At 39.1% G+C, this 14,676-nt stretch overlaps 1 protein-coding gene across 1 annotated transcript in view; it reads left to right on the plus strand.

Moving 5' to 3' along the window:
- Positions 1–14,676, plus strand: part of LOC126263492 (nodal modulator 3) — a 172,565-nt gene that overhangs the window by 47,542 nt on the left and 110,347 nt on the right. The gene's annotated exons all lie outside the window — the stretch shown is intronic.

The raw sequence follows: 14,676 nt of genomic DNA on the forward strand, positions 1-14,676 counted from the left end.
CGAGGGTGCCAAAGGAGTACCCATGCCAATACCATCAGTGTGTTCATAAAATTCATTATTGAATAAAAAATATGCTGATAAAAACCCAGTTAATCAATCATGAATTGTGGTTCATTCCCCAAAAAATCCAATTTAAAACTATTTTAAGGCTTAGCACGAAACTGACATGAAGAGAAACAAGACTGAATATCGTGTTGTACCTGAACAGCTCAAAGAATGGTGTGTCAGGTGACTATTAGAAAACTGCAGTTTGTGTTCTGTGTTTTCATTTCCCAAAGAACAATACTCTAATCAATATATCACTTCATCATCTATTGTACCATTCCAGCTGCAAACTGTAGTGCTGCTCTGATGTACATATAAATTTGTTTGTATATCTGTTATTTTATCTCAATAAAACATCATATCTGTTTGCATGATTGCTGCATATGTATTATTATTATTATTATTATTATCAGTAAATTAACTACTATGCACTATGCAGATTCTGGCAACTGCTGAAGTTCTACATTGTTACTAGATGGTTTTGACTCTGCATGCCTTTCATTTTACTAACTGTGTGTGTCATGCCTTGTCTCAGAACTGTCACTAAAGTTATCTCCACTCTCCAAAAATTGATTTTCTGCTTGTGAATCTACCAGCTGACTGCTTTTCACCATTGTAGGAAGTTATGAACTAACAAGTACAGTAACAAATGATATGCACAGTTCATCGTTTGTTGCGTGATGCTTACTGCCAAGGCATGCTAGATAGAGCAACATTAGAACTATCAGAGAATATGTTGTTTTGTCTGATGGCAGCTATCATCTAAGGGAATAATCAACTAACAAAATAGTGATGTCAACAGCAACATAACTCGTCATTCTTGTTATCTACATGACGGACATTAAACCCTAATCTTCATTCCTTCTTCCTGTTGCCTACAGATGGTGGACTGACATATTCGTTCACCCTTCTGTGAATGAGCAAGCCGTCAGTGGAATGGCTTACCTGGGTTTTGAGTGACCTACCTCTCCTCCTTTACAACCTCAACTATTTTCACTTTTCTGTCTTAATGAAGAAACCTTAGTCTTTCTCTCTGTCTCTCTCCATTTTTTAAATGTATCTGTCAGTTGTAGTGTGGACTGCACTTTGTCAGTGCTGCTCAACACTCAATATTTTGACATATGTCTTGGCAATAAGAGTGGTATTTTTGCAACATAACAGTGAAGGCCATCCATGAATAACAAATGATATCTTGACGTATGTCCTGGTAATAAGAGTGACATTTTTGCAACATAACAGTGAAGGCTATCCAGTCTCATAGTAAAGAACCTGCTTGTGGGCGTAGGAACAAGACTATACCTTTTGCATGGAATATTGTGGCTCAGTTGTTAAGGCATTTGATTCACACTTGAGAAGGACATAGTTAGATTTCTATCCATCCAGATTTAGGTTTTCAATGGTTTTCCCCAATCCACTGTAAGCAAATGCCAGAGTAATTTCTTTGAATAGACCCTGCCCTGTTTCCTGCCCTGTCCTTACCAATTGAAGCTTGTGGTCTGTCTTTCTTAACCATGTTGTTGAAAAGATGCCAAACTTTCTCCTCATTCTCCAGTCTGCTGTTTTCATCATTTCAAGCGGATCTGTATAGTCTTGTAGCAATCACAGCATGCAAAATGTAGGGTAGATGAAAACATCCCGATAATAGGGCCAGAGCAGGGAAGGGGCATCAAAATGAGTCAACTTTTCCAAGTAGCTGGAAATGCACCATTGTCAAGCTATTGCCATAAAATGACAGCCATTCAGCAGCAAGTACATGGAATTATGTTTAAACTAACTTGCTGCAACTGATGCATGTTGCACTACAGAGTGCAGTTACTAATTGATTTAGCCCAAGATAATGGTTTCTGCTGAACAGTCAAAGTTAGGCAGGTTTACTGGATAAAGCTTAGCTATTAACTCGGCTTTGCTGAAAGTGCTGTAATACCACTATTTTGTTAAGTTAATAAGCTGACGGCTGAAACATCGCTGCAATGGCAAGTGATAAAGGATACAATGCAGTCCAAAGTACAGCTTTCTGATACACCCACTAACTGCAGAGGCACAAAAATGTACTCCAAATCTCCCATGTTGTATCTCACTGGTTGTTGCCTATGTTTTAGCATTCTTGGTCATTGTCATGGGCATCCAGGGTCATTTTAGCATTCTCGGTCATTGTCATGGGCATTCAGGGTCTATTGTAAGCTAGGTGTCTTGCTTCTTTTGTCCTGATGAAGAATTGTTCCACATAGTCACCCTGAGTAACATCTGGTTGAAATGAGATTAATGTATCCATAGTAGTTTCGGCCTCACGACCATGAAGCAGAAAGAATGGTGTGAAGCCTGTAGTGTTTTGTCCGCTTTGTTATATGTCAAAGTCATGACAGGGACTATAATATCCCAGTTTCTCTGTTCGACAACAAGATACATCAAGAGCTTATTTGATGATATATCATTAAAACGTTTTGTGAGGCCATTTGTCTGTCGTTCTGTGGGTGGTGTCACAATGTGAAATTGCCTCTGATACTGGTCTCAACTGGAAATATTTTCCATGATCAGAGTTCATCACTCAGGGTGCTTCATGCTTCAACATAATGTCTTCTACAGGGAACATTGCAATTTATGGAACTTCAGAAATCAGCACAGCTTTGACAGCATAGCAGGTGCTCTAGTCAGCAGAAACTTTTATCCTTTGGTTTCCATTTACTGACTTTGGGAACCTCCCCAAGAGATCAGTTGTAATTCGGTGGAATGATGCGGCTGCTGACGAAATTCGCACCGGCAAATACTTCAATCGTAGGCATTTGTAACAGTGGCTCACAAAGCATCCAGCAGATCAATGGAGATCTGGCCCATGACACCTGCATCTGATTCTGTCTAGAGTCTTCATGAAGCCCAGGTGACCAGATGTTGGAATGTCGTGGAAATATTTCAGGATAGCTGGCCACAGATGAGCTGGGATGACGATCGCTTCCACCACACTGAATCATAGTTTGTCTTATACATTTGATTTATTAATTGAAATACTGTGTAGGTCAGTTCCTCATTTTTTGAGGGTTCTGTTGTTTTCAGCGGTACTGAAGCATCCCTCTGTTCTGCAACAATGTCAGTGCAGGAGGTATGAAGACAGTCTTTTCCCAGTCAGCCCTGTCAAACCACAGTTTGCTGTCTACAAGTCCATAGATGAAAAGTACTTTGCTCCTTTCAAGCAGTTTAGCGTGTCATCAATCTTGGCAACAGATATAAATCTTTTCTCGTAATTTTGTTAACTCATCAGTAGTTGACACAAAAACACTCTGTGCCATCTTTCTTCTTCACAGGGTCTACAGGAGAGGACCAAGAACACTCTGAAGATTCAGTATTGTCATACTGCAGCATCTTCTTCACTTACTCCCAAGTTATGCGTAGTTCAACTGGCAGCACCCTATTTGAATGCTACCTAATAAGTGTTGATCCCAAGAGTTGGTACTGTGTATTACCATTGTCCACCTACCTATTGGCAGTGTGATAATAGCTTCCTCCACTTCGTTGTCTGCAGTGATTGCAAGTGTGATTCTTTGTTGATGGCACTGACACCCAAACCTCCAGACATCAGACGCTCAGATCAGTACCTAACATTTTGTGTCGACAGAATATCAAACAAAACACCAATTTAGTTTGTGCTGTGTGCTGTCGTCCAGTAGACGATGTGTAAAAGGTAATTAAAAGCAACACCAGAACTACGGAGTATAGGTAAATGATATCTGTGAGCTCTGCAATGAAGATCTGTGGTAGGTGAGTTGGTAAAGCATCAGTGTTGTACAAAAGGTCCCGAGTTCGAAACCCACTGATTGTGATTTTTTTTTAACAGATTAGACATGAAATTGTTGTATGGGAGAACATTTGTCTGCCATTTGAAAGGACATTTCGGAGTTTGTAGCAATATTCTTTTGGTAGTCTGCTGTCGCTTTGTTGGTTGAAAGTAGCAGACCTACAGCTTAGAGTTGTATAGATAGCACCACACGTATGTACACAAATGTAATCTACAGATTGGCTACTTTCAGCTAATGAAGCGAAATCAGACTGCCAAAAGAACATTGCCACGAACTCTTCATTTTACATGGCAGAAAAATGTTCTCCCATATAACAATTTCACACATAATCTGTTAAAAAAATTACTATCAGTGGATTTCAAACTCGGGACCTTTCATTCAACGATCTGACGCCCTACCAACTTGCCTACCAGAGATCTTTGATTCAGAGGGTAAAGATACAGTTTCCCTATGCTCCATAGTTCTGGTTTTACTTTTAATTAACCATTTACACATCTTCTACTGGATGACAGTGTGGCGATTCCATCTGCTTTTAATCATTTGTTTTTTGTTCATGGTGTTGACGAACTGTGTTGCTACACTGGCTGAAAAATGGGGTTTGTAGATTCTATCACTGACTACTTTAATCAATGTAGTTGACAGATGCACAGTTATGTTTTTCAGTACTTTAATTTCACTGTTCGCAAACACCCCCCCCCCCCCCCCCCATAATACATAGTTATATGGCCAGTGCGCTCTTGTTTAACTTGCGAAAAGCGTCATTAATAGTTTGCAGGCGAACCTCCGCATACTGTTACAACAACAGCTTCTTGTTGAACATCATCAAGCAGTAAAACCTAACCACAGAGTTTATAGTTCCTGAAGAATAATCAGATACTTACAGAGCAGACTCTGTCACTGTGTTTACACGTGGACTAATTGTGTAACACTTGTTCCACAGTTAATTTGAAGCATCTTTGTTGTTCTAACCAGCACAGGTTACCCTTCTGAAACTCGGCCGTGGACTGACTGTCTTGTGATCAAAAATCAGGCCCTTATATATCATCACAATAATAGGTGCTGAAACTACACATTTTTTGAAGTTTAATTTACAGAAATTACAATTAAAACTTAACTCATTAAATTAACTGAATACATCGAAAAATTGTGTTTTTTTTTTAACAGTTTCTTCTTCTACGAGGGTTAAGACGAATTATTTGTTTACATGATGAAATTAACATATATGGGTATGTAAACAGTACTTTTGGCAAAACTGTTAATTACTTTGGAATTAATGAAGGGCTGGTTTTGCTAACATGTTTATGAATAGAGTTAAATAGATACTTTAAGATTACTGTTACTTCGTCTTCCAAATGTTTACAATTATTACGGAACTTACATTTGTTTATATTCAACAGTAAAATTTAAGTTACGAAACAATCACTGCTTTCACCCTATAACAAAAGATACTAACTAGGAATAGTTGAAATAAATTAGAAAATCAATTACATACATAAAACTAAGCACAAAATTAGATCTGGTGCTAAATCCTTTAGAACTGAGGGCCAGCCTTTCTCTTTTACAAAAATACAGATTATATTCACATATGTTAATGGTAAATTGTAAAAACTGAAAAAACAAATTTAAGGAGGCAGACGGCAAAACAAGTAGGGCATTAAAATTATCCCAGCTTGCTTTGTCACAACAGCACACAGCACACAGCATGAACTAAATCGATGTTTTGGTAGATACTCTATCAACACACAATGTTTGGTACCGATCTAAGTGTCAGAGGTTTGGGTGTGAGCTGCCCATCCTGGACTAGTTCAGTGTTGCTGCACACGTAATCATTAAGGGATGAGTTTTTTCTGTTCATGACAATTATTGATCTAAAGTTCTCCTTGAGCACATGTAATGCTTATGATTCTCACTGGCATGTAGGTTTCTTTTGTGAGACTCAGTAGCTTTATGCAATTGAAAAAAGTTTCACAGTTTAACAAGTATATTAACGACTGGAACTCAACTCTTTCATGACAGTGGAATAAAGATGTCTTAAATGGGAAACAATCATCCATTACAATCTTCTTTTTGTGTACTTGTTAGAATAGCTTCATCAATCTGGACCTCTGATTTTCTACAATGTATGACTACTTGTGTTGCCTGAATAACATTATGACTGCAGAAACAACAGATTTGGAGGGTTGCTTTCTGCTGTTGATAGTTATTCTTGCAATATGTGTTCCTGTTGGCTAAACATATTTCCCATTTGCAATCTGCAGCACAGTCGTTTTTGTATCATGTAGTATAGCCTTTTTGAATTGGCAATGATAACCATTCGACATTACAGAAAAAGAAGCCCCCTGAGTCAAACAGCACCTGCAGAGGTTAGCTGTTGATGAAGACATCAGTGAGATTTCTTGACATCTTGATAACTGTTGTTCCTGGAGAATTTTCTTCTGCAGCACCCTCACCTGCATACGTAGTTGCTTCATTTAGTTTTCCTGAATATGGTGGCTAGATGAGCAACTGGTACCTTGTACGATGACAGGTAGCTGCTATGACATGGGGAGTGACCTCGTCCAGCATACCCTTATGGTCTTCATCCCACAGGTTAACTATAATCATCTGCAGTTGATTGGCATCAATAGGATTGTTGTATTGGTTGACATGTTATGGTGAATCAGTCGTCAAAAACTTGTCATCCTCCTGTGCGGTAATGTACAATGCATCCAAGACATCTGCAGTGGAAACATAATGATTTGTTGTCCTCTGTCCTACAAATGTCTGTTCTTCTGTGGGACATTGTACATGGCAGAGGATTTGGATGTATTTGCATTATTTGGATGCTGGGTTGCCATTTGACGGCTGCATTATAAGTCCGATTTGGTTGAGTATGGAGTGTTTGACTGGTGGTGGAGATTGGTGCTAAGTTTGTTACATCTTTTCTTCAATGTTCTCCATTTCCTCCAGACATATGTTGTCAACATTAATGGCTGTTGTCTCTTGTTTGCTTGGCCCAACAGTCTGGCTGTCATAAACTGCTGCATTTCTTTTCTTTTTGCCTGGTGTATGAGAGAGGCAAGGTGGTGGTAGTGGTGGTGGCGGTTTTTTCTTCGTCTTCCATGAGGACAACATTTGGAGCTCATCATACTTCTTTTGTTCAACTCTTTTCTGTTACATTTCCTTGATGTGCTGGCATCATTCAATGAATTGCTTGGTTATTGTTAATCCTATACGATGAGAGCTTGGTTCATTTCTTTTGCAACTTCTTTCATCAAGTGTGAGCTTTTGTTGCCTTCTGTTACAGTTGGATTCAATATGTGGCATGGAGCTAAAACATTCTGTATTTAAGACTGTGCCATTTTCCCATGATGTTTAGCCCTGTTCTTCAGGTGTACTTCTGCTCATTTATGAATTGTCACCTGATGTTTTCTTCAGTTTGGCTCGGAATTTTCCCCAGCTAATGAGCTTCTCTTTGTTGTTCTCAAGCCACTGCTGGGCTGTGCCATCCAATTAAAAGTACACATTTGCCATCGCACCTGATGTAATTGGTGACTTGATTGAATCCTTTCAGGCATTTTGTTAGGCCCTGGCAAGAATCTCCAGAAAACATTGATGAATACCTTTCGTGCAGCTGAATTCTTAGTGTTTTGTAATCCTTTAGTTCCCTGAATATGCAGACTTCAGGAACAATGCACTGCTTGTATTCTGGTTGCTGTCCATGTAGACCATGGCTTTTACATTGCAAAATTGGAACCATGGTGATACAGGTGTTTTGAAGTATGTGGTGTCTCCAACAAGCAGTGTCACTTGTTAGCAAAAAATCAAGTCCAAATCTGAATCCAGGGTTGTCAGTGAAGTACAGTACTTAGAACTGAAAGCAAGTTTATTATGAACACCAGTGTGCAGATAAAAGATAAATGAACTCTTGGATGAAGAGTGCTGCTATTTATACAAACATCAAATATTCCACAACAAACAAATGTAAGGAGTTTCAAGAGTCTTCCAGAGACTGTAGTTTCTAAATAACAAATAATTACTGGTGATTGGGTTTAAGGTGGCGGCACATAGCATGCCAACCAGCAACACTAATTGCTACACTCCAACTATGTTGTGTGCACAACATAGTTCGTGCAATATATACTCCCTTTGTCAGAAAAGTTCCAGGACAGGTTTTTTTTTTAATTTCTGAGTTTGAAATATTAAAAAGGAACAAATGTTGCTTTTATGTTACCTGGTATGTATACATCCTTGAAATGACCTTGGTCATGTTTCTACACAAACTGACTATGTGGCAGGGCTGTTTTTAGCAACACGTTTAGTTCAAGAAAACCCATAGTGAAACATGAACAATGATTAATCAAGCATATGCAGGTGAGGCATGTTCAAGAAGTCGTGTTTTCATGTGGCACAAAAGGTTTTGTGAAAGCACAGATTCAATGCAAGATGATCCCATAGCTGAATGCCTGTCTACAGCACATACCAGTGCAAATGTGGAGCATGTAAGGCAGTTATTGCAAGAAGACTGTCATGCAACTGTGCATGCGATATGGGAAAAACTTAATTTGAATCGTGATGTATGTCATAAGATTTTACGCAAAGATTTAGGGAAATGGAAACTTAACGCAAAACTCGTCTCTCTCACACTAACAGATGAACAGAAAGATGAAGAATTTCTGCTGAACACTGGACAGAGCCAGGCATGATCCCACATTTCTGTCAAAGATTATTGCTGGGAATAAAAGTTGGTGCTACCAGTATGACCCTCACACGAAGTGCCAAAGTGCTGAATGGAAGAGTCCATGACCACCAGCCTTGCAAAAAGTCAAACAAACCTTTGAACACAAAAACAATGTTGGTCGCATTCTTTGATAGTAATGGATTAGTTCACCATGAGTGTGTTCCTCCAGGTCAAACAGTGAACCAAGCTCTTTACACTGAACTCTTGAAATGTTTGCGACAAAGAGTTCGACATTGCTGCCCTGATTTGTGGCATTCTTAGGATTGGTTCTTACTGCATGACAATGTAAGGCCCCATAGAGCTTTATCTGTTACCGAGTATATGGCCAGACATTCTGTTATTGCCATCCCACATAAGCCATATTGGCCCTACCTCTTGCCTTGTAATTTTTTCTTTTTTCTGCGAATGAAAACATGACTGAAAAGAAACTATCATCAGGATACTGCAAACATCAAGTGGGATGTGACAAATGAACTTACAAACATTGCATTTGAAAATTTCTCTGTTTCTTTCCAAGACCTCCAGAAACATTGGCAACTGTGTATAAATAACCAGTGGGACTACTTCAATAGAAGCTAGGATCATTATCTGGTAAGTGCAATTTTCTGTTTGGAAAAAAAAAAAAGGTCCTGGAACTTTTCTGACAAAGGGAGTATTTGATTCTGGTATATGACATTGTTGTGATGGGTACATAGACAAGGAATTGATGCTGCACAGATATCAGTTGTGTTGCCCAACTGAACAATTTCAGTGTTGTCATCAGTGAATTAATTTTCTAAGCATAATTGCCAGCTGTCAAGGATATTAAAATTTGCTCTTAGATGGGACAACAAAAATCAGGAATCACTTGTCAAACAGTTAACAGACATGAGTTCATTTAAATGTAACATCAGCTAGGATTTAACAGTTTATACTTTAACGTAAGAAAAAAGGAAATATGTAGTTACATACAATGATCAAAATCTGTAAAAACTTTTACGTCATGAAACTATTCTAAAAATGCCAGATGTTATCCAACATCTCCACTGCGCTCTCCACATCAATAAATATAAATAAATAACTGCCCCTATAGTGTATCGCCTGCCCTTACACATCCTTAACAAAGGCCAAGCAGTTTAATGTTTAGATGACAACCTGAAAATGAAGTAGTATTAACATCATGCAGTAATCTTTAGACTACCAAGAACTTATCAGTTGAACCCCCTTAACATGATAGCTTACAACTACGGTAACCAGTGCACCCACATGGCTTTAAAAATAGCTGACAGTATGCTCAAGGGCAAATGTGTTCAGTAAATGGGGAGGGCCTGGTAACAGTCCAACCAAAACATGCTATACTCACAACAGCTATGCATAAATAACTTCTGTGTCTCAAGATGTGTCCAGGAAGGAAACAAAAGCTCCAAGTAACTGGTAGCAGTGCACACCAAGTCTCTAATACATCACTACCGGTAGTATGGATACCTCAAACTTCCGTCTATGTCTGTTATTTGGAATAGAGTTCAAGCCACTTATCTCATTTAGGAAGAGCAAAGTACAATCACAGTTCAGTACCTTTTAATTTGTAACCGCAGAACACACGACATGTGCCTATTAGTGAGGTTGTTGCTGGATGCTGTGAACTCTGTGTGAAGATACAACAAAAACAACCTGAGCCCTGCGAGGCTAGTCATGCTAACAGCACAGTGAGTTATGGTGAAGTGAGGTGTTTCTTCACATCCTCCAGGAGGCAGCAGCCTGCATTACATGCATGGTATGTGGATTTTATACAACATTACCCAATTAATTTATCTAAGTCTGACAAGAATTATGTGATTGATGTACAAACTAATACACTGAAGTGCCAGAGAAACCGGTATAGGCATGCATATTCAAATACAGAGATATGTAAACAGGCAGATATGGTGCTGCGGTCAAACAGTGCCTATATAAGACAACAAGTGTTTGGTGCAGTTGTTAGATCAGTTACGGCTGCTACAATGGCAGGGTATCAAGATTTAATTGAGTTTGAACATGGCGTTATAGTCAGCGCATGAGCAATGGGACACAGCATCTCCGAGGTAGTAATGAAGTGGGGATTTTCCTGTACGGCCATTTCACGAGTGTACTGCGAATATCAGGAATCTGGTAAAACATCAAATCTCTGACATCGCTGCAGCTGGAAAAAGATCCTGCAAGAATGGGACCAACGATGACTGAAGAGAATTGTTCGACACTACAGAAGTGCAACCCTTCCGCAAATCACTGCAGATTCCAGTGCTCGGCCATCAACAAGTCTGCGTGTGAACCATTCAACGAAACATCATCGATATGGGCTTTTGTAGTCGAAGGCCCACTTGTGTACCTTTGATAATGGCACAGCATGAAGCTTTATGCCTTGCCTGGGCCCCTTAATGCTGACATTGCACTGTTGATGACTGGAAACATGTTGCTTAGTCGGATGAGTCTCGTTTCAGTTTGTAACGAGCAGATGGACATGTACAGGTATGGGGACAACCTCATGAATCCATGGACCTTGCATGTCAGTAGGGGACTGTTCAAGCTGGTGGAGGTATGTGCAGTTGGAGTGATATGGGATCTCTGATACGTCTATATACATCTCTAACAGGTGACATGTACTTAAGCATCCTGTCTGATCACCTGCATCCATTTCTGTCCATTGTGCATTCTGACAGACTTGGTCAATTCCAGCAGGACAATGTGACACCACACACATCCAGAATTGGTACAGAGTGGCTCCAGAAACCCTCTTCTGATTTTAAACGCTACCACTGGCCACCAGACTGCCCAGGCATGAACATTATTGAGGATATTCTGGAGTGTCTTGCAATGTGCTGTTCAGAAGAGATCTCCACCCCCTCTTACTCTTACAGATTTATGGACAGCCTTGCAGGATTCATTGTGTCAGTTCCTTCCAGCACTACTTCAGACATTAGTTGAGTGCTGCATTCAAGGATAGCACCATGAACATACACAGAAAGTGGTAGTATTGTGTACACAAGGTAAAAAAGGTAAGTGTATTGGTGGAGTTGTCATTTGTACTCAAGTGATTCATGTGTAAAGGTTCCCGATGTGACTACGGACACACAATGGGAATTAACAGACTTTGAATGCAGAATGGTAATTGGTGCTAATGCCTGGGACATTCCATGTCAGAAATCATTAGGCAATTCAATGTTATCAGATCCATAGTGTCAAGAATGTGCCGAGAATACCAAATTTTAGGCATTATCTCTCACCACAGACAACACACTGGCCGATGGCCTTCACTTAATGACCGAGAACAGTGTCGTTGGTGTAGAGTTGTCAGTGCTAACAGACAAGCAAAACTGTGTGAAGTAACCACAGAAATCAATATGGGATGTGTGGTGTCACCGCTAGACACCACACTTGCTAGGTGGTAACTTAAATCGGCCGCGGTCCTGTAGTACATGTCGGACCCGCGTGTCGCCACTGTGTATTCGCAAACGTAGCGCCACCACAGGGCAGGTGACAAGACACGGACTTGACCTCGCCCCAGTTGTACGGACGACATAGCTTGCGACTAGACCTACCAAGTATTCCTCTCAATTGCCGAGAGACAGATTAAATAGCCTTCAGCTAGTCCATCGCTACTACCTAGCAAGGCGCCATGTGTATCATTGCTAATCGCTTACTACTATGCAAGAGATGTATTTCAACAAGAACAAGACTACATTAAAGTTAAGTATATTAAAATCTCTCTTCTTTTCTTTATAGTTTTCATCCAGTCTCCTGTTTCAGAATTTACGCCCGTCTGCGTTAGTTTCGCGTGCACCTAGCCACTCATTGTGTCGAGACCTTAGGGAATCGACACAACAATATGTACCATGAATGTATCCAGTTGGACAGCGTGGTGAAATTTGATATGAGTGGGCTATGGCAGCAGCTGACTGATGCAAGTCCCGTTGCTAATAGCACAACATCGCCTGCAGTGCCTCTCCTGGGCTTGTGACAATATCAGTTTGACTCTATATGACGGGAAAACTATGGCCTGGTCATATGAATCCTGATTTCAGTTGGTAAGAGCATACAGTATGCTTCGATTGTGACACAGACCCCATGAAGCCATGGACCCAGGTTGTCAACGAGGCACTGTGCAAGGTGGAGGTGGCTCCACAATGGTATGGGCTGTGTTTACATGGAATGGACTGGACTGGGTCTTCTGGTCCAACTGAACTGATCATTGACTAGAAGGGATTATGTTCAGCAGCTTGGAGCCATTCTTGGATTACAGATTCTTATATGATGATGGAATTTTTATGGACAACAGTGCACTATGCCACCGAGCCGCAGTTGTTTGTGATTAATTTGAAGAACATTCACAACATGAATACCATCAAACATTTATTGGACATAATCGAGAGGTCAGCTCATGCACAAAATCCTGTACCAACAACACTTCCGCACTTGTGAACATCTGTAAATGCAGCATGCTTCAGTATTTCTGCAGGGGACTTCTGATGGCTTGTTGAGTCTATGCCACATCAAGCTACTGCACTGCACCAGGCAAAAGTAGGCCTGACACAATATTGGGAGGTATCCCATGACTTTTGTCACCTCAGTGTACGTTTATATACAACCATAGTGAAAAAATCTGGCAAGTGAGGACGTTAACTATATGGTGTTAGAATGTTGAGAGTTCCACCTTATCTGTACCAAATAAATGGAAGTACCTTGCTAGATTTTTCACTGGGTGAAAATCCTGAAGAAAGATCATTAAAAAGTCTATGATATATCTTCATTGCTTATGAGCAATAACTGGATTAAAAATAAAATTTACATTATACAGAAGTAATGTGTAAAAATAAAACATTATAACTTTATTAAGAAATTACAATACAATGTTATTGCCAGTGACAGTCACAACTTAAACAGCAGCTTCTTTTTCATTTGTGGAAAAGTATAGAAAACAATGTCTTCAGATGCATCTTGAATACAAGAGGTGGATACAAGGACAGGCTATTTGAAGATGATAGCTGTTGAAACTGGATATAGCTGTTAAAGTTTCTTTGTTGTGATGGCAAATGAAATTTTTTTGTAATAACTGACAATAAATCATAATCTGCCATTATATAGCTGCTATAAACAAAACTATTAAGAAATAGTTTTATAGAAATTAAGCTAAGGGAGACTGACAAAGAAAACAGTTGTAAACGATGTCATTCTTGGTACAGTCTTCTCACACTTTTTGTTTATATGGTATTATTATTTTAGAATTTCATTATGTGAGAATACTAGACACAAAGTAGCGTATACAAGATACTTCGAATCCATTATTAGGTATGGTATTACTTTTGGGGTAACTCGACAAACATAGTGCGGATACTAAAAATACAGAAAAAAATCATTCGAAATATGTGCGCTGCAAATCAGAAAGAACCAAGTCGACCATTATTTAGAAAACTTAAAATATTAACTCTGCCATCCTTATACCTTTATGAGATTATTATATTTTTACACCAGGCATGAATTATTTGAGGTAAACCATTTTGTCCATTCACATGATACTAGAAACAAAGAAAATTTTATGCTTTCCACCTGCTGCCTCGGATTGTATGCCCCTGGACCGCAATACATGGGAATGAAAATTTGTAATAAATTAAAAGAGAACAAGTTGATGCAGATGAATTTAGGTTCATTTAAAATAAATCTGTATGAGGTACTGACACTGAAGTGTTATTACTCAGTGGATGAATTAATGCAGGACAAACTGGAATTTTGAGCTGGATACAATACACATTCCAAACAATATCCTTATAGTGTTATTATTTATTATAGTGCTATTATTTATTAATGTAAAAATCATTGTAACTGTTTTATAAATTTTTGACATGTTGCTTGTACACAAACCAAATGGACTGCAAATTCACAATTAGTTTGTACAGGAATCCAACTCTTTGTTTACAGCAAATTGTATAGTGCATATACCTTTGCATCTGACTCCTCCTATCATAGTATCTCTAAAAATATTAATTAGCCTAGATGTTGTACTTCTTTGTAATGTTTCAAATACCACACTGTCATAATATTTGACTTTTACTGCTGGTAATAAATTACCAGATTTTGGATTTTATTACTTGTTGGCAAAATTGTACCTGTAAT

Source organism: Schistocerca nitens, chromosome 1 (genome assembly GCF_023898315.1).
Source record: "Schistocerca nitens isolate TAMUIC-IGC-003100 chromosome 1, iqSchNite1.1, whole genome shotgun sequence".
NCBI lineage: Eukaryota > Metazoa > Arthropoda > Insecta > Orthoptera > Acrididae > Schistocerca > Schistocerca nitens.